This window comes from Eutrema salsugineum, unplaced genomic scaffold (assembly GCF_000478725.1).
Source record: "Eutrema salsugineum unplaced genomic scaffold, Eutsalg1_0 scaffold_11, whole genome shotgun sequence".
Classification (NCBI taxonomy): domain Eukaryota; kingdom Viridiplantae; phylum Streptophyta; class Magnoliopsida; order Brassicales; family Brassicaceae; genus Eutrema; species Eutrema salsugineum.
The window spans coordinates 6,794,132-6,819,661 of NW_006256901.1; the positions used below are offsets into that span (position 1 = coordinate 6,794,132).

Below are 25,530 nucleotides of genomic sequence, written 5' to 3' on the forward strand. Positions count from 1 at the left end.
AAGGGTAAAACTTGTTCCCTCACGCAGTTGACACGCAATCAAGCTCCAAAGTGCTCCAAAATCTCTAATTAAGCTCCAAACTTACCTAAGACTTGAAAAAACACTAGAAAGACTATAAATAAGACCTATATCATAGTCAAAAACCATAAAAACTATGATATATCGACTCCCCTAGACTTATCATTTCCTTGCCCTCAAGCAAACAGATTACCAAATAAGAGAAAGAGGTTTGAAAAACACGGAGAGTCAACTTTTCACTGGAACATCGCTTTGATCAATCACCCTGTAATTCAAATACTGCTTCATCATTCCAAATCGAACCACCATGTATTTCTCCGCAGACATTCACAGCTTCCCAGATTAAGTCCAACATTCTACAACATTGTCCATAAACCCTCATCGCTGGGTCTCACTGATGATTCTGATGCCAAGAACCTTCTAGACTCTTTCCCATACTATACTCAAACAAATCATCCATATACTCCTTGGTAATTTTCTCTCCCCCAGACTTATTCTTTTCGCACTCTCATCATCATTTTTTTTATGGCATATACACGATATGGTTAAAGCTGCGAGTACTGATGTTGTTTGCCATCGAATCCCCGATTTGTCCCCTTACCATGTATCAAATGTTTTCAGCGAATAGTGGGGTCATAAGAAATTTTCCTACCCTTCGCTTCCTTCTTTTGAGTGATCATTCCTACTTAGAAGTGAAATAATGAGATCCTTGGAAATTTTCCTAGCCCTTCACTCCTAAAACAAAATCATCTCAATCTTTTCGCCCTTTTCTTTCTTTTTTTTTTCTTTTTAGCTTGTCATAAGGGTGAGAAGCACTAATATTAGATCTCACACAGGCTTTCATTTGTCAAGTACGAACGAGGAATCAAGATTTATGAACACCAGTCACATCAATAAGGTAAAAGAAAGAGTTCAGAAATTAGCTCAGGTTAATGGACTTTGTTGGAAACATGGACGCCTCTAGTCAACTGGTCAGCCTTTGAATTTTTCATTAGTCGGGTCTAGACTGATTCTGCAGCAATGGTCACTTAGATGAAAGGTGAGCACAATAATTCCAAGATGAGCATAATAATCTCCAACAGGTTTTGACTCAAAACAATTTGACACGACTGACTCTTAAGAAAAACAAACACAATGTCAGCGACTACCTCCCCCAGACTTAAACAACACTGTCCCCAGTGTTATCCATCCTAAGGTTGGTGAAGGAGGAAAATGTAAACAGAGGAGTTGGATGCAAAGGGTTAGAATGTCTTACTAACAAGGGCATGTCGACCGACACACAGCTCAGAATGGGCGAAAATCCAAGCTTAGGTCGTCAGATGAGTGATGGTGACGAGCGACACCAGTGTTGGTGTCACGCGATACCATGTCTCGAAATCCAACGTGTAGCACAAGGAATTATCAGAGTTAGCGCTGTGGATCACTCAGACACAAGTCAGAAGTAACAAGACAATCCATAAATGCATAAACTCAGCAAGGTTCCACAACAAATGTAGCTGACATAACAGACTCAAACAAGTAAGAAGAAAATAGAAGAAAGTAAAAGAGAAACAGAAGAAAAGAAAATAGAACCAGAACGACCAAGGAACTAGTCCTCTTCGGTAGTAGCATCATCACCGGAGTGAGTGGGTGAACGGGAGTGTGGACGAGAAGTGCGAACAAAGCCATAACAAGAGAGAGAGTAGCGATGGCACCCATGATACTCTGAAAGCTCTGAACAACGTTCCTCTGAAAAGCAGCAGCCTCCATGGGGATCTCTGGTGCAGCAGGGAGATCAGGAGCAGGAAATGAGATGCCAGCAGAGCGAGGTACCTGATCATCCTCAGAAGTGGATGCACGAGCTTTGGAAGATGTGCCGCAGGAGACTGTAATCAGAGCACTCCGTTCTGAGTCGAAACAAAGTGTGAGAGGATCTGTACCGATATCTGTACATGCATGATCAGGTAGCTGAATCACTGTCTCCTGTGAGGACCCAGCAGCAGTGCGAAAGAACCACTGTCGATCATGGTTGATCTAAGAGGTGAACCGTGAGGATAGTGTTGTTCTCTGTACTGATCCCAAAATAATGGAAGATGGGAGTCAATAAGCTGCCCATAGACTCATTCCTCTGCTTTGTACCAACTCTAGAAACGGCTTGCTCTGCAGCAAAACCAAGTGATGTGCAAAAACAGCTCCCATGTTGACGTCAGTGGCATGCGCAGAACTCTAGAAATTCTCGGCATCTGTGAGATCACCTATGGCAACATAGAGAACAGCCAGCTCATAGAGGCACATCTTACCTGGAGCTGACTTACACTGAATGGTTTTTTTCCAAGACGCGAAGAAGACATCACAGAAGGGTGTCGCACATCGGTCTGTGATGTGGTCTTCGAATCGTAGCGACCATTTCAAAAATGGGACCAGAAAGTCGGGACATCGATCGTCTGAGTAGGAAGGTAGACTCGTGGGAGATCCTTCTGAAACCCATAGATAGCACAGAGGTCGCGGAAGGGCAGTCTATAATGAACTCCACGGATCAAGAAGGTGAGAGTACCTTCCTGCGCATTGGGAGCGGATTCGTTGGCGTAGTAGATGCGAACGGAAGCCAAGAACTGACGAGTAAGGTCGAGGTAAAGGTCGTAGGGCCTGGTAGCCATTGTCCCCAATCCCAGCTTAGCCAGCAGACATAAAAGCTCAGAATCCAAACCCAGACATCGCATATCGAGAATGTCTAGGAAACTGGTAGGGACCATCTCGACGTTAAGACAAGATTGTAGAAAAGCGTGTCGGAATCGTCACAATCATCAGAAATTGGCCTATGGAGGCAATCAACACTCTCAGACACCTTCTTGTGAGATTCTTCCCAAACTCGCCTAGGAACAATACGCACCTTCTCTCGTTTAGGCCAAGGGGGCCTAATCATCTAAGCTGGTGACTCAGGTGTAGCAGGAGGCAATGGTGGTGGTAAGGAGGAGCGAGCTCGTGGTGGTGCAGCAGGTCGAAGATGGGAGGATGTCAACAGCTGCAAATCCAGGGAGTCAGGGAATTTCACCAAATGGCGAGGTCCTGCGAGGACCGCATTAATGACCGCGCGGTGCCACTGATCCCCTATCAAAGCCTCGACGTGATTGCAGAGGTTGAACATCACTGGTTCAGTGGTTTGCGAGCTGGAGGCGTCGTTCCGGCATCTGCAAAATACAAAACAGAGCAAACCAAACAAAGAGGAAGAACGAAAAGTTAGCCAAAGTCAAAATCATGAATTGGCTATTCAGCATTCCCTGATATCAAGAGAAACAATCCTAGCAACACAATCACCAGAGTTCACCCTAAATTAGTTCTGAAACTCGACATGCAAAAATTTCGAACAAGAGTTTTTATGAAGAACAAAATTCCAAAAATCTGCCAAACGGTCGTTTGAGAAGTGCGTGGTGATGTTGATGCGTGTCAACTGCGTGAGGGAACAGGTTTTACCATTAATAAAAACAAACAAAAGCCACAAGTGCACAGCTAATCAATTGTAGTATTTAGAGATCGAATTCACAGAGATTTGTGTGCCTGGTATTCTTCTACGGTTTCGAACTTTATGTCTAGACTAGATTGGTTTTAGGGGTTGGTTGTTTGTCACAGATTAAAATAAAACTAAAGAAAGAAAATAAATCTATCCTAAAGAACAAGTAGAAAAATCAAATGGAAAGCAAATGAAGCAAGCAAAATATCGAACTAAAGTAAATAAAATGCAGATCTAAATGTTTCTGCCGGGCCGAGCAGCTAAAAACCTCTCCTTCTTTCTCGATTTTTCTAATTTTTTTTTATTTTTTTTGTGTTTTTGTTTTATAAAAATACCTGAAACTTAAAAGAAAAAGGAAACATAATTTGTAAAAAGGAAAAGAAAACTAAAAGAAAGAGTACCTAAATGGGTTGCCTCCCATTAAGCGCTTTTGTTTTAAGTCGTTTAGCTTGACGTAGGCAAGAAGGATCAGGCTGATTTGAATGGCACTCCACTTGATGTGCCTTTATCATTTCCGGTCGCTGGAGGTTTAACTTCTTCTCTTTGAGGAGCCGTCTTCTTTCCTTTACTCTTATTTCGGACTTTAACGTTGTTTAAAACCCTTTTCGTGTTTTCGATCAGCTCCTGGATTTGGTCCTCACTAGTCTCTGTCGCATCTGGTGGAATGATGATCTTGATCTTTGTAATAGCTTTCGGCTTCTCCTTTTCTTCCTCTTTTGGCCGGTTTCCTTTGCTTGGAAAATCATCTAGGACAGTCAGATAAAACCTTCTGCGGAAGACAGCATGCCGGTTCACGTGATGGATTACTGCTCCTACAGTAGCTAGTAAATGTCTTCCGAATATTAGTGGTCTCTCCTTGTCCTGAAATTTGCTGGAACAATCTTGTCCCCTACTAGAACTTGTAGATCATGAATCTCCCCTTCAGTATCTTTTTAAGATGAATCTCCAAAGATAACCTTGACCGTCGATGTCCTTAAGGTTTTTATGCCCAATTTTTTGGCAAATGTCTTTGACATGATGTTGACATTGGCTCCGGAATCGCATAGACAGTCTGTGAACTTGATTCCTGAAATGAAACATTGGAAAAGAAAACCTCCCAGATCGTCGGCTTTTGTATGCCTTTGAAACGTTGAACGTTGAGGTACTTTGAATGGTGGCTGCTTGGCATCGACATCCTTGTAAAGTGGTACAAAGATTGGGGTTTCTTCATCTTTTCCATCGGCTCTGGCTTCTTCTTCGGGTAGTGTGGTTATGGCATTGCAAAATCTCTTGGGGTTATCCTCAACTCTCCCGGGAAGAGCTCCACTTTGTCTCTTCATTGTTTGGGAAACTTGTACGTCTAGCTTTTTGACGTGCGAAGAGAAAGCTTCAAACTTCCCGTTCAGGTCATTGTACATGCATTCAAGCTTCACGTTCATGTCTTTAGATGCTTTCTCGTTTGTCATAACAAGTTGTTGGATGGATTGTTCAAGTCTTCCGATTTGCGAAGCTAGCTGGTTCGTTGTGACTCCTTGCTGTTGTACAAATTGATTGTTAAAACCCGTACCTTGATAGTTATATGGCTGTCGCAGTTGATAAGCTCCTGTCCCTCCGAAATTTCCACTTTGGAACTTGTTTTGGAAGCATATTTGTTGGGGTGGGTAGTGCTGATCTTGAGGATTCTCCACATTTGGGTTGCGGTAAAATAGATTGTTGTAGTTTGCATTCCAGAAGTTGTTGTTGAAGCCATTGTTGAAACGATTTGGATATGGTGCTTGTGCTCCTACATAGTTCACTTCTTCTTCTTGAAAGGCTGGATTAATGTGATCAATATCACCAGGTCCTTCGTCTTCTGCGCCATTGTTGGTCTCACAAGCATGGATTGGGAGATTGTTGCTTTTCAAAAGCTGGCTCATCATGTTCTTCAACTCGGTTATCTCCTTGTTGTCTGCTCCGGTTTACTTTGTCGAGCGATCATATTCAGGACAATCATTGCTATTGGCTTGAGCCAAATTCTCGATGAGGGCTTTACCTTGTGCTATCGTCTTTTGTCCAAAATCTCCATTGCTAGCTGTATCAAGCGAAAGTTTGTATTTTGATTGCTAACCTCGGTAAAATGTGCTCAATAGGCTTGATCTAGAAAATCCATGGTGAGGGCAATCACGTTCATACTCCTTAAATCGTTCCCAGGCTTCATAGAAAGTTTCAGTCGGTCCTTGCTGAAAACTTGAGATGTTGGTTCTCAAGAAGTTCGACCTTGACTTAGTATAGAAGTGGTTCAGGAAAGCAATTTTACATTCTTCCCAATTAGTAATCGATCCTGCAGGCAAAGATTTCAACCAACGGTGAGCTTTGTCTGCTAATGAAAAAGGGAACAACTTACACTTTAAATAGTCTGCTGGAACTTGGGTTGTTCTCATCATGCTGCAGATTTCTTCAAAGAGCTCGATATGGTCCATTGGATGTTCAGAAGGAACTCCATGGAATTGGTTTTGTTTCACCAATGAGATGATTTGAGGTTTGACTTCAAACTCATTCCGGTTTGGAAATGGTACTTGAATTGCGGATCGGTTCTGAAAATTCTGAGTAGGTGCATCGTAATCAGCTATGCGATGGTTCCTGGCTTGTCTTCGGTGTTGATTTGCTTGCTGAACAGGGCGGTAAACGCGTCCATTCGGCTGCATCCCCTGGTGGTCACCAGTGGCTGCATTGATAGGTGCATCATGGTCTTCACGTTCTTCTCTCTCGCGGTTTTGATGGTTTCTTGGAGGAACCTCATCCTCTTCTCCATCTTGTCGAGCATGATCACCTTCTCTGTGATCGTTCTCTTCATTTCTCCATGTTTGGACCCGTCTTGGTCCATGTTTAAAGCTCAGTTAACAGGATCTCCAGGCTGGTCGAAGTTGGCCGTTCCTTGCGTTCGTCTAAGTCTTCAAAGTTCTCTTTCGTGTCTGTCTATCTCGTCTAGAATTGGAATGTTTTCTACAGGTATGCGCCTGGTATTCATGCAATTCAGAGAAAAACAAAAGAAGGGAAAGATAATTCAGCAAACTTTAAGAAAGAACTAGAGATCAAGTGTCTAGAATAAATATTAGAACAAGAAAAATAACAAAGGCAGCGAAACAAATCCCCGGCAACGACGCCAAAAACTTGATTCGTGTCAACTGCGTGAGGGAACAAGTTTTACCATTAATAAAAACAAACAAAAGCCGCAAGTGCACAACTAATCAATTGTAGTATTTAGGGATCGAATTCACAGAGATTTGTGTGCCTGGTATTCTTCTACGGTTTAACTTTATGTCTAGACTAGATTGGTTTTAGGGGTTGGTTGTTTGTCACAGATTAAACTAAAAATAAAGAAAGCAAATAAATCTATCCTAAAGAACAAGTAGAAGAATCGAATGGAAAGCAAATGAAGCAAGCAAAATATCGAACTAAGGTAAATAAAATGCAGATCTAAATAAGCAAGTAAAAATCGATTGGTTTGTAAACTATGGCTAAAAATGCTGAGCTTTTGGGTACTATACAGGGATCATAATCGGTTTTAACACTAGGGGTTATAGATTGGGATTGACGGATATCAAAATATAGGGTTCTAGAGCTAGAGTACGGCGGTATGACTACATCACTGTTGTGATCATAACCAACTGTTTCTCGCAACCCTGGCTAGTAGGTTTTCACTCTGGTCCTGGAAGGGAGAGAACACAAGAGCTGAACAGGACTCGTCAGTACTCACGATTTCGCCGCAGGTAGGTTTCCACTCAGATGGAAAAATCGCCTGTTTCATTCTAGGTCTGATACTTAATGAAAACTTTCGCAACACTAACTATCTAGATCAGATACTAGGTGATCAATCAAGCATACATGCAATAAGAACGAGAATAAACAGAGAACAAAGTTAAAATCCCAGATCTATAAACCTAGATGTCTTAATCGATTATGAGAGCCCCTTTCGAGAACCCTAAGCCCAACTCGGGATCTACTCAGACATGGCTGAGATCAACATCATTATTGGTTTTAATAAAAGTAATCAAAAACAGTAAAGAAAAGAGATGAAAGAAAGCTTCACTATTGAAGAACTCAGAGTTGAACAATCTTCTCTAAAAATCGCATAAAACGGCTAAAGGAAAAAGGGTTTCTGTAAAAGTATGAAGGTTGTGTCTAAAAACGACCTAAATGACAAGTATTTATAGTCTTCAATACTCATGGTCTCTAGGGTTCCAAAATTGAAGCTGAGAAATGACTTTGGGCTTCAGAAATATGGGATTTTAATCGGAGTTGGCCGGCCGCAGTCGGGAGTGACGTGACCGTGGGAAATGGGTGGTTGGCCGCGGTCGGGAAGCTTGTGACCACGGGAAATAGGCTGGTGGCCACGGTCGCATGACTTGCTGGCCATCTTCGAGTGTCTCCGGGGCAGATGGAATATCTTGAGATCCAACCGTTGGAATGTCTCCAAACCAAGAGCATTTAAAAGCTGGTTGATTCTTCTATAAGTTGTCCAATTTTTGAGGGTGATCAGACGGTGAGAAGGTCTTTGTCTCTCCATGAGAGTTCTGACAGTCTGCATTTATCCAAAAGAGTCTTTTTGTTCCAATTTGTGCCTCTTTATCCCAAATTACCTGAAAAGCCTTCTAAAATCCGAAAACATAGAAATCATTTGAAAACCTTTGAAAATGGAGTAAAAACACCTGTACAAGACATTAAAGTGATCCATAAAAATGGTCAAAATCCAGTGTTATCAGATGTCAAAATTTTCTCTATATGAGCCTAAAAGTGATACATCAAGCAAGAGAGCAACCCATAAGGAGCAATTTTGACATTCCATACCTTGGTTACCGAAATAAAAAAGTGAAATTTCGAGTGGTTTACCTTGTTAAGGTGGCAAATTGATGGAAGAAACAGAATCAAGGTGAAAATCCAATGAGGTAAGGCTTTTGAAACACTAAAATCCATGAAGATTTGAGCCAAATCGGGTTTTGTGAAAGGGAAAGGATCTAAACCATAACTTATCGTGAAACATCTAATTGGATCTAGTCTAGAAAATTCTCACCAAAATACAAGCAAACTAGTCCATTAATCCGTCATGCGAAAATCTACACACTTAGATCTGACTTCCAGTCAACTAGCTCTTAACATTCATTAGAAATATCGGTGGTTCTCATCAAGTCTAGGCAAGGCAATCTAGGCTAGGTGTAAAAAGGTTTATTTTAGGGGTAAGGCTTAAAGTGTTTACGGGTTACCTGAAGATCTGGAGAATGCAAGATATTATGCAAAACCGCAAGAGAGAGTGAAGCTGTTGGTATCCACAGTTTTCAGTCACTTTCTTCTTGCCATAGATTATTGGCCTTCTTCCTCAGGTTCTCTCCTAACTCTCCCAGACTTAGATTTTTGTAAATCTTTCAAAAACATAGCTCTATAAACGCTTAGTACATACTTCTTGCTCCACAAATTTCGACAATCTAGGACTCATTAGGCTTTTTGTTTCCCTCTCTCTTTTCATTCATTGGTTTTTTTTTTTTTTTTAATAGAGAGGGAACACCTTTAGATATAGAGTCTTAGAGAGCACGAAATTACCAGTTAAGATTTGTCTTGTAAAGCTTCTTGATGTTTCTGATACTCTTCCTTCCCAATTCCATTCAGTCTCCTTTGTGAGTGACTGAAAACTGCGTCGCTCCTCTTCTCTCCGACGTTTTTGCACATATCTGCTGATATAAACTAAAGAGAGAATGCACGAGGATTGAAAACAAGGGTTTTGGGTTTAGGGTATGGTACCAGATAAAGATAAACTGGTCATCTAGGACGACAAAGAGTGGTAAAAGTGAGGGTAAAAGGCGTCCTAGATGTGTATGTCGATGCCTGCCTAAAATCAATGATGAGAAAATTAAATGTCAATATTAAGGTCAAATAAAATGAGCTAGTATATCCTGTCAGAAAGAATCTCCATGAAGTCCTCTGGTGGGATTTCGTAATGCAAGTACTTATCTACCGCCTAGTCTAGGCGTAAATCACAAAAGAGGAAAAAACGAGGAAATAGCGTAGAAGCATACTGGTCTAATTCATCATAGTATTGTTTATTGTGTTCCTGGTTTGAAAACTTTTCGAAAGACATTTTTTTTTTTTTTTTTTGAAAACGATTTTTAAAATTTGTAAGAAAAACTTTTTGAAAAATTTTATGTGTCCAAAACAAACTCAAAACAAATCAAATTTCATTAGTAACGGATGAACATCCTCCCCTAGACTTATTTCACACTGTCCTCAGTGTAATAAATCTTGGAAAGAATGGTAAAGAAAATAGAAAAGTTGAAATGTTTAAGTGAACTTATCGTGCTGGAGAGTGCTGCTCGTCTTTTGAATCTATTCTTCCTTATTGAAAACCTGAAATTAAATGAAACAGAAACAAAGCAATGGAAATAGAAAATAAAGGTCAAAGGGAAATAGATAAAATACCAAGTGGGTTGCCTCCCACTAAGCGCTTGTTTCAAGTCGTTAGCTTGACATTGTGGTTCGATTAGACTTAACCGGGGTCGTGACACTCCTTGGTCTCATCATTGGCCGATGATGGATCAATCAAATACATCACTTCTCTCTCGTCTTCGGTTTCTTCAGCCAGATATGGCTTTACACGCTGTCCATTCACTGTAAATGAGTTTCCGGTTCTGTCCCATAGGACTATGGCTCCATATGGCTTGACTTCCTTTATCGTGAAGGGTCCTGACCATCTTGAACGTTATTTTCCTGGAAAAAGCTTAAGACGAGAATTGAAAAGAAGAACTTTATCGTTAGGAGCAAAAGTTCTATGAATAATCTTCTTATCATGATATGCTTTAGTCTTCTCCTTGTAGATCTTCGAGTTTTCGTAGGCATTGTGTTGGATTTGTTCTAACTCATGAAGTTGAAGTAGTCTTCTTTCTCCAGCCGTTTTCAAGTTCATATTCATCTCCTTGATAGCCCATTGCGCCTTATACTCGAGTTCTACTGGAAGGTGACATGCTTTTCCGTAAACTAGGTTGAATGGTGTTGTTCCTAACGGTGTCTTGAATGCTGTTCGATATGCCCATAATGCATCGTCAAGCTTTGTAGACCAATCCTTGCGATGAACTGCAGTAGTTTTCTGCAAAATCGACTTGATTTCTCTGTTTGACCGCTGGTTTGGGGATGGTAGGGAGAAGCAACTTTATGTGTAACTCCATTCTTTCTAAGAAGATTTTCGAAAACTCTGTTGATGAAATGCGATCCTCCGTCGCTTATCACAATTCTAGGAACTCCAAAACGCGAGAATATAACAGATTTAAACAGCTTCATGACAACTTTTGCATCATTGGTGGGACTAGCGACTGCTTCAACCCACTTAGAGACGTAGTCTACTGCTACTAAGATGTATTGGTTTCCAAAAGAAGTAGGAAAGGGTCCCATAAAATCTATTCCCCAGACATCGAAAATTTTGACTTCGAGAATAAAATTTTGAGGCATCTCATTCCTTTTGCTTATGTTGCCTATCCTTTGGCATTTATCGCATCGCGATATATAAGCTTGAGTATCTTTGAACAAAGTAGGCCACCAAAAACCAGCTTGTAAGATCTTTGAAGCGGTTTTGAAGGTTGCAAAGTGTCCTGCGTAAGACGAGCTATGGCATCCGAATAAAATTCCTTCCATCTCTTCTTCAGCCACGCATCTTCGGAATAACCCATCAGCACATCTCTTATAGAGATAGGGTTCATCCCAAAAATAATGTCTTATGTCTTTCAAGAACTTTTTCTTCCTATAACCAAAGAATTGTGGTGGTTCTACATCAGCTGCTAGGTAATTTGCTATGTGCCTAAACCATGGGGTGTTGAAAGCATCTGCCCGTCGCATTAGAGGACGTGGTGGTGCGGTATTGGCATTGCTGGTAGTATCTATGGCATAGATGTTTTCTTCAGGCAAACTGTCATTTAAAGGCAATCTTTCTTCAACTCGAATTCGTGAAAGATGGTCTGCAACTCCATTATCTGCTCCTTTCCGATCTCGAATTTTGATATCGAATTCTTGCAGTAAGAGGATCCATCTTATCAACCGAGGTTTAGCGTCTTTTTTAGACATTAAATACTTGATTGCAGCATGATCAGTATGAACTATGACCTTAGATCCTACGAGATAAGAACAAAATTTCTCAAATGCAAATACGACAGCTAGAAGTTCTTTCTCTGTTGTAGCATAATTGCATTGAGCTTCGTCAAGAGTTCTGCTTGCGTAGTAGACTAAGTGCAGTTTCTTATCTTTTCGTTGGCCAAGCACTGCTCCGACAGCATAGTCACTTGCATCGCACATGATTTCGAATGGGAGTTCCCAATCAGGTGCTTGCACGACTAGAGCGGAGACAAGGGCTTCTTTGATCTTATGAAACGCGGCTAAGCACTCATCATCGAACTCGAAGTTCGTTTCCTTGCAAAGCAAACGCGTAAGAGGTCTAGCTATTTGAGAGAAATCTTTTATGAATCGCCTATAGAATCCTGCGTGTCCTAAGAAACTACGGATGCCTTTTACGTTTGTGGGGGGTTGTAGGCTGGTCATGACTTCGATTTTAGCTTTGTCAACTTCAATTCCTTTTCCCGAAATTCTGTGCCCAAGCACGATTCCGTCTTGTACCATGAAGTGACATTTTTCCCAATTTAATACTAAGTGCTTATCTTCACATCTTTGCAGAACTTTACCAAGGTTGCCAAAGCATTTTTCAAAAGAAGATCCATAGACAGAGAAGTCGTCCATGAATACTTCCATGAAATCCTCAATAAAGTCTGTGAAGATCGACATCATGCACCGCTGGAAGGTAGCAGGTGCATTACATAATCCAAAAGGCATACGTCTGTAAGCAAACGTGCCATATGGACAAGTGAATGTCGTTTTTTCTTGATCCTCCGGGCGAATAGGAATTTGGAAAAATCCGGAGTATCCATCAAGGAAGCAATAGTAGGGGTGATTAGCTAATCTTTCTAGCATTTGATCTATGAAGGGAAGTGGAAAATGATCTTTCCTAGTTGCTGCATTCAGTTTCTGGTAATCGATGCACATACGATGTCCAGTTACTGTTCTTGGAGCGATCATTTCATCTTTATCATTTTTAATGACAGTGACTCCTCCTTTCTTCGGAACAACATGAACTGGGCTAACCCAAGTGCTATCTGAGATAGGAAAGATTATTCCAGCTTCTAAAAGCTTCATAATCTCCTTCTTGACAACATCCATGAGATTAGGGTTCAGTCTCCTTTGACTTTCGATTGAGTTTTTAGCATTATCCTCTAGATTTATCTTGTGCATACAAAGATCTGGAGAGATTACAGGTATGTCATCAAGTGAATATCCTAAGGCTTTTCTATGCTTTCTCAGCTCAGTCAACAGCATTGTGGTTTCTTCTTCCGTCAAACCAGAGTTTATTTTGACAGGATAAGTAGAATTTGGTCCAAGGAAAGCGTACTTAAGTCCGACGGGAAGAGGTTTAAGCTCGACTTTAGGGGCTTTAAGCTCGCTCCAAGGATCATTAATTGCTGCAGCAGTGTCTTTAGGAGGTGTAGGAATGTTTGTTTGGTCTTTAAGATCTAGATAGTTTAGAGGTTTCCTATAAGTTTCGGATTTATCAAGCATACGTATGCACTCACTTGAAATTTCTTCAAGGAAATTGCGTTCATCTTTTGCGGGTGAAAGCGTGACACTTAAAGGGTCATCTAGAAGCAGATCTTCATAGACTTCCTCAGTAATTCCGTCTAACTCATCAACCCAACAAATTTTGCCATCCAAAGTTGGTTTATCGAAACTTTTGTTCATGTCAAACTGCATAACTGAACCGGCTAGATGGAGGTCGATTTTTCCTTCAGGAACATTGATTATGGCTCCGGCTGTAGATAAGAATGGTCTTCCAAGAATAAGTGGATCCTTAGGTTCTTTTTCTAGTTCTAGAACTACGAAATCGGTTGGTATGGAACATTTTTCGATTTCGACGGGAACATCTACTAAGATACCTACAGGTTGTCTAACAGAACGATCAGCTAATACTAAGGAGATTTTAGTGGGCTTAAAGAGGCATCATGTTTATGCTAGAACCTAAATCACAGAGAGCACGCTCAAAAGCTACATCATTGATGGTGCATGAAAGTACAAAGCTTCCAGGATCATTTTTCTTTTCAGGGATTCGGCTTTGCAAGATAGAACTACATTCATGGGTTATCATCATAACACCTTCTTCAAGAGTTAAAGAATTTGTTAGAATACCCTTCATGTATTTTCTTAAAGCAGGAATCATAGCACAAGCTTCTACGAAAGGTAATTTCACATTTAATTGATCAATCAACTCTTTCAGCTTAGCTTTTTCTTTTTCTTTCTTAGGGGCTCTTAAGGCTCTAGGATATGGAGGTTTAGGTTTATAGACACGAGTTGGTGGAGGTGGAATCGGGTCTTCTCCGAGGATTTCTCGGGATGAATCTTCTCTTACTTCTTCTCCATCCTTCTCTCCTACCACTTCTTTTTCAACATCTTCATTCGTGATTCTTTCTTTTTCTTTCTCCTTTTCCTTACCCTTTTCCTCATCTTCGGGATCTTTAGGAAATTCAGGCTCTTTGTAAGCTAATCCACTCCAAAGTGTGATAGCTTTCACATCATCGGAGGGATCTGCTTCACTTGAGCTTTCGAAAGAATTTTCACTTGGCTCCTCTTCAGATTTTTCTAAGTTTTTAGAATTAGTTTTGGCCATTATGCTAAGGAGGGTGGATAATCTTTCATCGAAATCCTTCTGCATCTCTTTTAGTTCAGATCTAAGATCACTAATCTCTTTAGACATAGATTTTTCAAGCTCTAAATTCTTTTTGTTTAGGTTTTCAGCTTCAGAAGAGGGAAAACTTGGATATGGAACAGGATTAGATTGAATAGCCGAGATTGGTTCGGAAGGTGGTGTCCAGGCAAGCTCAGAAGACGTTTTCCCGCGGTCAGGTGGCTCACGACCGCGGTGAATCATGTCTTGGCCGCGGTCATAACCAGCACGACCGCGGTGAAAGCTTGCTTGGCCGCGGTCCGATTGAATGGACCCGCGGTGATCAGAAACGAATGGAAAATCTTGAATTTGATAGACTTCTGCAGTGTTCACCATCCCTTGACCATAAGAATCCATTGGGTTGTCCCAGCCATCAAAGTTACACGTATTGTGTACCCTATTTGGTTGTTGCAATCCAAGATGACTCATTATGTGATGGAGACACTTTATAACTTCCAAAATTTCTTCTTTCTTCTCAGGACGTACAGAATTACCAAAGGTTACTTGATTTCGGATGCTGTTTCCTAAATTTTTAATGAAAACATGAGCATCTTCTACAGATCTAGTTGTGAAATCTCCATTACTTGCTATGTCGAAAGAGTGTCGTAACTCTGGAGTTATACCGCGATAGAAGATACTTAGCAGGTATTCCTCGGCATATCCATGTTGTGGACAATCTCTTTGGTATTCCCTAAATCTTTCCCAAGTATCTAAAAGATCTTCATTTTCTTTTTGTTTAAAAGTTCTTATCTTCTTTCTTAAGAGATTTGCAAGATTTCTAGTGTAAAAACGATTTAGGAAAACAGTTTTACACGCTGCCCACATTTTTAGTGAAGCAGGTGGCAAAGATTTTAGCCATTTGCTGGCCTTATCTCTAAGAGAGAATGGGAAAAGACTACACTTGTGGTAATTCCCATTTGCTGTAATGGTTGCACATAATTCTTCGAAAGTCTCGATATGGTCTATCGGGTTTTCGAATGAATAACCAGAGAATTGATTTTGTTGAACTAAATGGATATGGGGTACCTTAATTTCGGTTTTGCCATCCTCAGGTAAGGCTGGTTGAATAGCTCTTCGATCTCCCATGAACTTTTCGAGTGAATCGAAACTTCCAATCAGTTTATCATCATCTTTGTGTTTGACCGATCCGATTAGCTCATTGTCATCATAAATTGGTTCTTCAAACTCATCATCAGTCAGGTCATAATCGTCAATTGGATCACCATCCACACGATTTGGTGGATCACCAAGAGTTCCGGGAACATGTTCCTGGTCTCTCATTTCAGAGAAACCTGAAAAATTCAAAAGAAAAAGTAAAAATAAACAAGTGTTCTAATGATTTAAGCTGGGATTCGCAACGAAACAAATTTTAAGTCCCCGGCAATGGCGCCAAAAACTTGATTGCGAGCAAAAGCGGGGTTGGTTGTTTTTCGATTTACTAAGCTTCAGGTTTTAAATTTATAACCCCTAAATGTCTGCAAGTGCACAGATGTGCGCTGTAGTACTTAGGGTATCGATCCACAGAGACTTAGTTGTTTCAGTACGAATTCACTGCAACGCTTAAATCAGATTAGAACTAAAAAGGTTTTGGTTTTGGTTTTGGGTTTTTGTTGTCACTAAATCTAAACTAGAAAGCAAAACAAATAAAAGAAATTGAAAGTGAAAGCAAATAAAAGCAAGTAAAAATCGATTAAACAAAAGCGAATGAAGGCAACTAAATGGCGATTAAACTAGGCGATTTAAAGCAAAGAACAAGCAAATGGGAAGCAAGCAATAAGCGAATGAAAACAGAATGGAAATCTAAGGTTGTAAGCAATGAAAGACAAACGTTGGGGCTCAAGGGGTTTCACAGGGATTCATAGACTAGGCTATGTTGATTTTAAGCATATGATAAAGGTAATCAACTACGTATGTTCTAGAACTTGAGGCACGGAAGTATGAATAGCCTACTTTCGCAGCACTAAACAACTATCTCTCGCAACCCTAATCAGTAGGTTTCCACTCTGATTCTGGAAGGGAGAAGATGCAATAGCAGAACAAGACTCATCAATATTCACAACTCAACTACAGGTAGGTTTCCACTCCTATAGAAGAATTGCTCGTTTCACCCTAGTTCAGACAATCAATGAAAGCTTTCGCAACATATCATATCAGATTAAAGGCAAACGAAGAACATCTAGAAGATTATGGATCCTAAATCTATCAATTCATAAGCAAAGACGCATGAAATTCCCTTTGAAAATCCCTTTAAACCCAACTGGGTAACTACTCAAACATATTGTAAACAATCATCACAGAGTATTGAAAGTTGCAGGAAATTAAAGAGAAGAAGGAAGAAAAACGAAGAACGGAGTTGCAGGTGGAGGCGCGATGGTGCTCTCCAGCGGCGGCTCCTTCTTCGGGATTGACGGCGGCCTCTTCTAGGGTTCCAGCCGAAATCCCTCTCTCTCTCTCTTTAAGTTGTCTAAGTTTCGGTCTCTCCTCTTTAGAATGACCTAAAGGGGGTATTTATAGCTTCTGGGGTGGTTCTGGACACTTAGGGCTTCAAAAATAACGAAAGGAATTGATCTGGGCTTTAATTAAGTCGTCGGGAAAGTGAACGACCAAAGTCCGCGGTCGCGGTGGCTCTACCCGCGGGAAAATGGGTGTTGGCCGCGGTCCCGGCACCTACTCTCTTCCGGAACTGCATTTTCTGTCATTCTTGCATCGGGAGTATCTGAAGATCTAACCGTTGGATTGTCTCCAAACCAAGTGCATTAGAAATCTGGTTGGATCCTCTATGTTGTCTCAAATTTTGGGGGTGATCAGACGGTGAGAAGGTCTTCATCGCTTGTCATACTTCTGACGGTTTGCATTTATCCAAAATTGCTCATTTGTTCCAAATTGTATATCTTTTGCCCAAGTTTCCTGTAAAGTCTTTTGAAACTCTAAAACATTTAAAACACTTTAAAAACCATTGAAAACAGAGTTAAAACACCTGGATAAGATACAATTATGATCCATAAAAGTGGTCAAAATACGGTGTTATCAGTGGGAGGAGTGTAAATTCTGTCAGTCACCAAGATATAAGCCTAACGAAGGACGACGTTCACGAACCAGAATACCATATAGTCGTATGTGGTATCTACCTATTGGTGATAGATTGAAGAGGATGTATCAGAGCCAGAAGACTGCAGCGGCAATGAGATGGCATGCTGAGCACCAAGCAAAGGAGGGTGAAATGTGTCATCCTTTTGATGCTGCAGAGTGGAAATATTTTCAAGATTTACATCCCCGGTTTGCTGAAGAACCCCGTAACGTTTATCTTGGATTATGTACAGATGGATTCAATCCATTTGGCATGTCTCATAATCATTCGTTATGGCATGTGATCTTGACTCCTTATAATTTACCCCCTGGTATGTGCATGAAGACTGAGTACTTGTTCCTCACAATATTGAATTCTGGGCCAAATCATCCGCGTGCCAGTCTCGATATCTTCCTCCGGCCTCTTGTCGAGGAATTAAAAGAATTATGGTCAACTGGTATCGATGCATATGATGTATCTTTGCAGCAGAATTTCAAATTAAAGGCTGTGCTGATGTGGACGATAAGCGACTTTCCCGCGTATGGCATGTTGTCAGGATGGACGACCCATGGTAGATTGGCTTGTCCAATTTGTTTGGACGATACAAAGGCATTCTATCTGCCTAATGGAAGAAAAACATGTTGGTTTGATTGTCATAGAAGGTTTCTCCCTCATGGTCATCCATTACGAAAGAATAGAAAAGACTATTTGAAGGGTAGACAAGCTATAAATGAGTCACCACCAGAGTCTTTGACAAGTGAACAAGTTTATAGTGAGCGCATAGAAACTGTCAATCCTGCAAAAACGTCTGACTGTGGTGGCAACGGTCATGAAAAAAAGATGCCTGGATTTGGGAAGTGGCATAACTGGCACAAATAAAGTATATTTTGGGAGTTGCCTTACTGGAGGGACCTCAATCTCCGACATAATCTTGATGTGATGCATATAGAGAATAATTTCTTTGATAACATCATGAATACTCTAAAGTGTGACGGGTAAATCAAAAGACACTATAAAGTCAAGATTGGATATAGAACGATTCTGTGATCGGGCACACTTACATCTTGATGAAAATGGGCAAGCCCCTTTTCCGGTATATACATTGGAAGAAGCTGATAAAAGAAGATTATTGGAATGTGTGAAAGCAGTAAAATTCCCAGATGGTTATGCGTCAGACTTAGCTGCTTGTGTTGATATTGAAAAAGTAAAGCTTGCCGGCATGAAGAGTCATGACTGCCATGTTTTTATGGAACGGCTACTTCCATTTATCTTTGCAGAACTCTTGGACCGTAACGTCCACCTTGCATTATCAGGTACTTTATAGTCTATTTAATAGTACTTGTATAATATATGTTTATAGTAATTTATTTATAATTGGACTTTAATATATTTAGGTGTTGGAGGATTCTTTCGTGACTTATGTTCAAGAACTTTGCAAAAAAACAGGGTCCAAATCCTAAAACAAAACATAGTCCTAATCTTATGCAATTTGGAGAAGATTTTTCCACCATCATTTTTCGACGTAATGGAGCACTTGCCTATACATCTTCCTTATGAAGCTGAATTAGGAGGTCCTGTGCAGTATAGGTGGATGTATCCTTTTGAAAGGTTTTTCAAAAAACTGAAAGCAAAAGCGAAGAACAAAAGATATGCATCAGGATCGATTGTTGAATCATATATCAACGACGAGATTGCTTATTTTATGGAGCACTACTTTTCCGATCATATACAAACAAAATCAAGGTAAACTCCAAATGGATAATTCATATTTATAAGTCAATATTGGCCACAGGATAATTTTACATTAACATGTGAATTTATATTTATTTTTATGTAATGGGAAAGGTTAACAAGATTTGACGAAGGTGAAGTCCCTGTATATGATGTCCCCGGAGTTCCTGGTATATTTACTCATGTAGGTCGGCCAAGTGGGCAAATGCATGAAATATGGCTTTCAGAAAAAGATCACAAAATTGCACATGCATATGTTTTGCGAAATTGCGATTACTTTCAACCATTTGAGAGGTATATCGAATTTTATCCTTGTCAGATATGTAATCTATAATCATTTCTTGTATAATATATGTTTGTGGTGGACAGGATGTTCGAAGATTACATTTGCACAAAATATCCACAACTCTCTGATAAAGAAATTTCTGCAAAAAGAGCGGATGAATATCCTTCATGGGTGAAAGATTACGTATGTTTTCTATATTTTTACTAACTATGGACGTTTTCCATCAACGGATTAATAATCAATCCATATTTACATGTGCAGGTTACTTACTAGAACACTACAAATCCTTTTCCTATTTGGGTTCAGGATATAGTTCACGGACCAGTCAATAAAGCCAAAACCTGGCCAATTTACTTTACGAGAGGATATTTGTTTCATACACGGCACCATGGCATGGGACGGAAGACATGTAACTTTGGAGTGTGTGTTAAAGGAGAAAACTACACCGATGCATCTGATGAAGCTGATTTTTACGGGATCTTAAATGATATCATACAACTCGAGTATGAGGGGATGACAAATCTGAAAATTACACTTTTCAAATGTGAGTGGTATGACCCTGTAATTGGTAGAGGCACTCGAAAGAGCAATGGTGGTTTCGTTGACATTCTTTCATCAAGAAAGTACAATAAATACGAACCATTTATTCTAGGTAAAAATGATATAAATATACAAAGCAATACATTTAATGTATTTAGTTTTAAAATTATATTTGTATTCTACAGCCTCCCAAGCAGATCAAGTTTGTTATATTCCATATCCATACCGGAAAAAGCCAAAGCAGCTGTGGCTAAACATCTTAAAAGTGAATCCAAGAGGGAATATTTCAGGACAATATGAAGACAAAGAACCAACTCTCTTGCAACAAGATAATGATGATGGTGTTATGCTGACCACAATTGAAGATATCGTTGTTGAAAATCGAGTACACAGGGTAAACCCAATTAATCTCGATTACGATGTCGGAGATGCAGAACCAGAAGATGAATTTAGATGTAATGAGGATGATGAAGATGAAGAGGATCCTTACTAATATGTGTCTGTTTATGAATAAAATTGCTGAATGAAATTGTTGTATTGTAAGATAAACTGTGTTTGTTTTTTTTAAAAAAAAAACTTAAAAATTTTACGACTGATTTCCGACTCCTTTACTACTAATGGCCCAAAATTTAACCCGCAAACAAAGCCCACCTTTAATCCCATTATCAGGCCCATTATTTAGACTAAGCCCACTAATATACTTAGTCGTTTTCAACCTTAATCCCGAGAAATCCCCAAATCCATTCTCAAAACCTAACCCTAATTTCCCAGAAAATCCCCAAATCCATTCTCTTCCCCAAACCCTAAAGTATCAATCGATCTTCCCCAATTTCGACCAAAATGCACCGTTAATTGATACTAGCATCCTTAGTCGACTGCTATTCCCAACGATCCCGACAAAAAACCCATCCCGACGAAACCCTGAATCGATCCCGACGAAAAACCCATCCCGAAATTCCCGACGAGCATCGTTCCCAAGCCGATTATGTGATCCCGATGGGTGGCCGTGGAAGGAAGAAACGCGGAGGAGCACGAGGAGGAGCAGCCTTAACCAGTCGAGCATCGACTCCCTTACCCAGTCGGTATGAGTTCATATCGGCGACATCTCCACCACCGCTAGGCCCGAGCAACGGGCCGACACATGTAAGAGATTATCCACCGCCGATGGAGCTCTTCCAGAACTCACAACAAGGAGCCCCTGAGTCTCAACCACCGCCTCAACCTAGTAGGTCAGAACATTCTCAAACTCGGTTCTCTCCATCTCCTCAACACCGGTTCCAAGAGCAATCTCATCGGCAGCATTCTGCATCACCTCAATCGCAGCACCAAGGAGCTTCTGGAGCTTCTTCTTTCTCTCAAAACCGAGCCTCTCCATTATCTCAAGAAGGAGGTAATTCTCCACACTCTCAACAAGCTCATTATGACGGTGAAGAAGCTGCATTTCAAGAACCTTCAGATGAAGAATACGGTGATGTCAACCTCTCTGAAGACCAGCTAAGCATTCTAAATGCCTTGCTCACGAAGCCTGGGAGAGAGGCTTATACTACGGTACTATCTCCCATAGAGAAACCGGGTACAACGTGGTAAGTCTTTTTTACTCTAGCTTCATTTGTTTCATTCTTCAAATGATGGCTCGATGACTGCTTGCTTTGTTTTCTTTGTATCCAGGTTTGGTCGTGACAAGTCCTCTCTTACCCGGAAGATTACCAAGGTATTCACCAACAAGTTTGATGGCCCTTTCTACAGCTGGAGTCGTGTGCCTCGTGATAGACAAGAGCGTTACTTCATAGAATTCGCGGTAAGATCATCCTTTTTCATTTACATGGTTTTGTTTTTGTTTTTGTTTCTATGTCTTATTCTAACATCATCTCTTTGTCTCTTGTTGTTGTAGAAAATCCACACCTGGGATCCCTTGATCACTGGTGTGGTTCAAGAAAAATTTGAAAGCATTTGCAAAAGCCGGATGAAGGATATGGTCAGCACCGTAAGGACATCAAGAGTGCAACCTAACTGGATCGGGGATACACTCTGGGAACAAATGACTGCCTATTGGGACACAGAAAAATCTAAAGATAAGAGTTCAACAACTCAGCTGCTCGGTTGTTGAACTCCTATCTGGTGGTCTTGGACCTCACGTTCACTTCTCAGGTCAGAAATCCTATCTGCAAATCCAGCAAGAAATGGTAACTTTCTATTCTGTTATTCTTCAATAAGTGTTAGTTTTAGGAAATATGATTAATAACTTACCCGCTGACATATTTTGGTTTATAATTTCAGGAAGAGGAATTAGGTAGACCGGTGAGTCTTGGTGAGGTATTCATCAGGACTCACACAAAAAAGGATGGGAGTTATGTGGATGGAAAGGCAAAGAGAGTGGCTGAGACTTACCAGAAAAACTTGGAAGCCAAGTTGTCTGCCCTAAACCCTGAAAGCTCAGACAATCCTGAGGGTACATCACCTCGTCGAGAGCTAACTGTGGAAGAGCAGAACGACTTGTTTCTACAGGTAAGGTTCTCTATTCTTTTATGGATTTATCTTGCTTTTCCTTTGATTCTAACATTGTTTTAGTTTAATGAATCATATGTCTGACTCTTTTTTTGTATTCGCGGTCGACTATTATGAGTGAAAGAGGTGTACCTTATGGAGTTGGTAGCCTCTCTCACTTGTACGTCAATGGCAAGAGGAAGTACCCAGGAAGCTCTGCATCCTACGTCACTCTTGAGGAACAGCTTCAACAAGCTCAACACCAAATAGAGCTCCAAGCGGCTGAGAATGCAAGGCGTGAAGCAGAGTTTGCCAAAGCTTCAGCTGCACAAGAAGCCAAGCTCGAGAAGCTCACCATGGTTGAAAGGGACTTGACTCAAACTGATCTACGGTTCAATGATTTTTTGGCTAGTCAAACTCCTCCATCGACCATTCATGATGCGAAGTCTACCACTCAACAACCTGATGATCCACCGGCTGATCCGACAACACATGTAACTCAAACATCAAGTACCACCTTAGATGTGTAGGTCTCTTCTCACTTTTTTTTTTATGTCTCGGAACCTTAGGACTCTTTTTAATGTCTCGGAAACTTTAGAAGAGTATGTCTCTTCTCATTTTGTACTTCTCTATAATGGTTGTATATAGAAACCATTTGAGATTTTTTGGGTTTAAATGAATGATGATGATGAATGTATTGGTTTTTGGCTTTTTAAATATTGATCATGGTTTTAGTATTCAAATGTGCATTTTATAGCACTGTTTATAAACAGGTTTCAAAATTGGGGGTTTCTAAATAGCAAATTCCAAATTACAAAAACGATGATCAAAATAGTCACTAAATAGTCTTAAAGTTGTCGGAAAAAGGTCACAGATCAGTCACAATTCAGTCGTAAAAGTGCAACAAAGTACTGTTCATTTTCCGGCAACAGTAGTGAAACAGTCGCAAATAAGTAGGTAAATATGTCACAAAACAGTCGTCAAATGGTCGTTTATTTAACGTCAAAATAACGACTGATTATTTAACGACTAAATTGCTACTACGTTGATATTAAGAGTACGACTGCATTTTAGTCGTAAGAGAGTCGCAAATGTAGTCGTAAAATAGTCACTATATTTGCCGACGGAGTTACGACTACGTTACGTCAGTTTATATCACATGCAATTTAGTCGTAAAATCGTCGCAAAATTACGACTATTTCACGACTGTGGTAATTAGCGACTAAGAATTACCGAATACTTATTTTAGTCGCTAATCAGACGTAAATTTCTGATTTGCGACTATTTTCCGATGTTTTCTGGTGTCGCTAAATTCGTGTATTCTTGTAGAGCCATCATAGATTGGATGGCCTTTCTTAGCAACTGCTGTAGCCATCATAGATTGGACCAACCGGAGAGTTTCTTTTGTAAATATCGACAAGGACATCTTCTATGAAACTACACCACTTAAGAGCAGAAGAGAAGAGCATAAAGCCCAAGCATTTGAACCAGAAGAACTCTGGAGTGATGAAGAACCTGCAAGACAGAACAGGAGGATTTCGAAAAGGACTTGTCTTAGGACAAGATCTTATTTGCAAAGTCTTGCTAAGGACTATAAACCAAAGCGCTTGATGGGAGGCAACCCATTTAGGTACTTATTTGTTTTTGTTTAGCTTTCTTTTTTTATTAAATTTTTGTTTTTCTTATTTTATACAGGCCTTAGTATGCATATTAAAAAAAAAAGAGAAGAAAAAGAGCTGACCGCGGCCAAAGGAGGTTCAGCCGTGGCCAGCAAGCATTTTTCCACGGCCACGAGGCCTTGAACCACATCCAACACGTTCCTACCGCAGCCGGGACATCTTGACCCGCGGCCAGCACCATTCGGCCACCCCTGGCCACTTCCACCTCTACCTTGATTCAAAGCAATCCAAGTTTGTTCAAGTACCACTCCACATCATCTACCATCCACCATTCAACATCCTACCACCTCCACAATCACCTCACAATTCATCACCACACCAGGTAAGTTTTTTTCTCCTTAATCTTTTTAAGCTTTTCGCATACTCTATTTCTCATCCTTGCCTGATTTATTCCACACTGGAGACAGTGTGATTTAAGTCTAGGGGAGGATTTCATCCCTTTCTAACCACCTTTTCTTGCATGAGCCTTTGCATTCTGCATTTTTCTTTAAAACTTTTCAATTTTTTTTTGGTTTTTTAAAAAAAAAATTCAAAAGTCTTTTGAGTTTCAAAAAGTGTTTTCAAATTGAGAATTTGAGAGAACAGTGACAAAATCGATGATGATAACCAACCTGTTTGCTTCTATACCAATCATTCATAAAAAAACTCTTTCAAGGTTTAGTACTAGACTAGGCAGTATGTAGAGTACTTACACTACGAAATCCCACCAGAGGACTTCTGTTCATGAAAATCTTTTCTGATAGGGATATACTTAGCTCATTCTTACTTGGACTTAATCTTGACATATAATTTTCTCATCAATGCTTTTAAAAAGGCTTCATGATATACATCTAGGATATCTTTACCTTATTGTTACCACTCTTTGTTGTCCTAGATAGCCAGTTCATCTTTAGCTGGTACCACACCTTTAACCCAAACCATTATTTTAAACCTAATACACTCTCTTTTAAGTCTATGATGACAGATATGTGCAAAAACGCCGGAGAGGGAGGAATAACATAGTTTTTAGTCACTCAAGAGAAGGACTGAATGAAACCGGGAAGGAATTGTATCAAGCAATCTCAGCAAGCCTCATGATGCCTTAAAAAGCTCATTCTTAAAGGTAATTTTCGTGCTCCCTAAGACTCCAAGTCAAAAAGGCAGTTTCCCCTTTCAAATAAAAAAAAACAAAAAAGAGTAAAAGAAAGAAAGGAAAGGAAACCAAGAGCCTAAATAGTTTTAGAAGCCGAAATCATTTGAGCCAAGGCAATAGGTATTCACTAAAGGAATTATGGGTTCACAACCTGGACAAAAATCCAAGTCTGGGTGAGTTATAAGGAGAACCTGAAGAAAGGAGATCAGAAATCTTGAAGCAAGGAGAATGTGACTGAAAACTGTGGGGGCATTTACAGTTCCATGCTCTCTTGCTGTTTTGTATAATGTCCTGTCTCTCCAAGAAAAAGGTAACCCTAAACACATCAAGCCTTACCATTAAAAAAGCCT

General features: G+C 40.2%; 2 non-coding genes across 2 annotated transcripts; both read left to right on the forward strand.

Moving 5' to 3' along the window:
- The first annotated feature begins 5,626 nt into the window (after positions 1 to 5,626).
- Positions 5,627 to 5,734, forward strand: LOC112090100. The gene has a single exon (XR_002901456.1). It is a non-coding gene; the product is annotated as a small nucleolar RNA R71 (small nucleolar RNA).
- A 9,185-nt stretch (positions 5,735 to 14,919) lies between these two features.
- On the forward strand, positions 14,920 to 15,027 carry LOC112090148. Its single transcript, XR_002901498.1, has one exon. It is a non-coding gene; the product is annotated as a small nucleolar RNA R71 (small nucleolar RNA).
- The last annotated feature ends 10,503 nt before the right edge of the window (positions 15,028 to 25,530 follow it).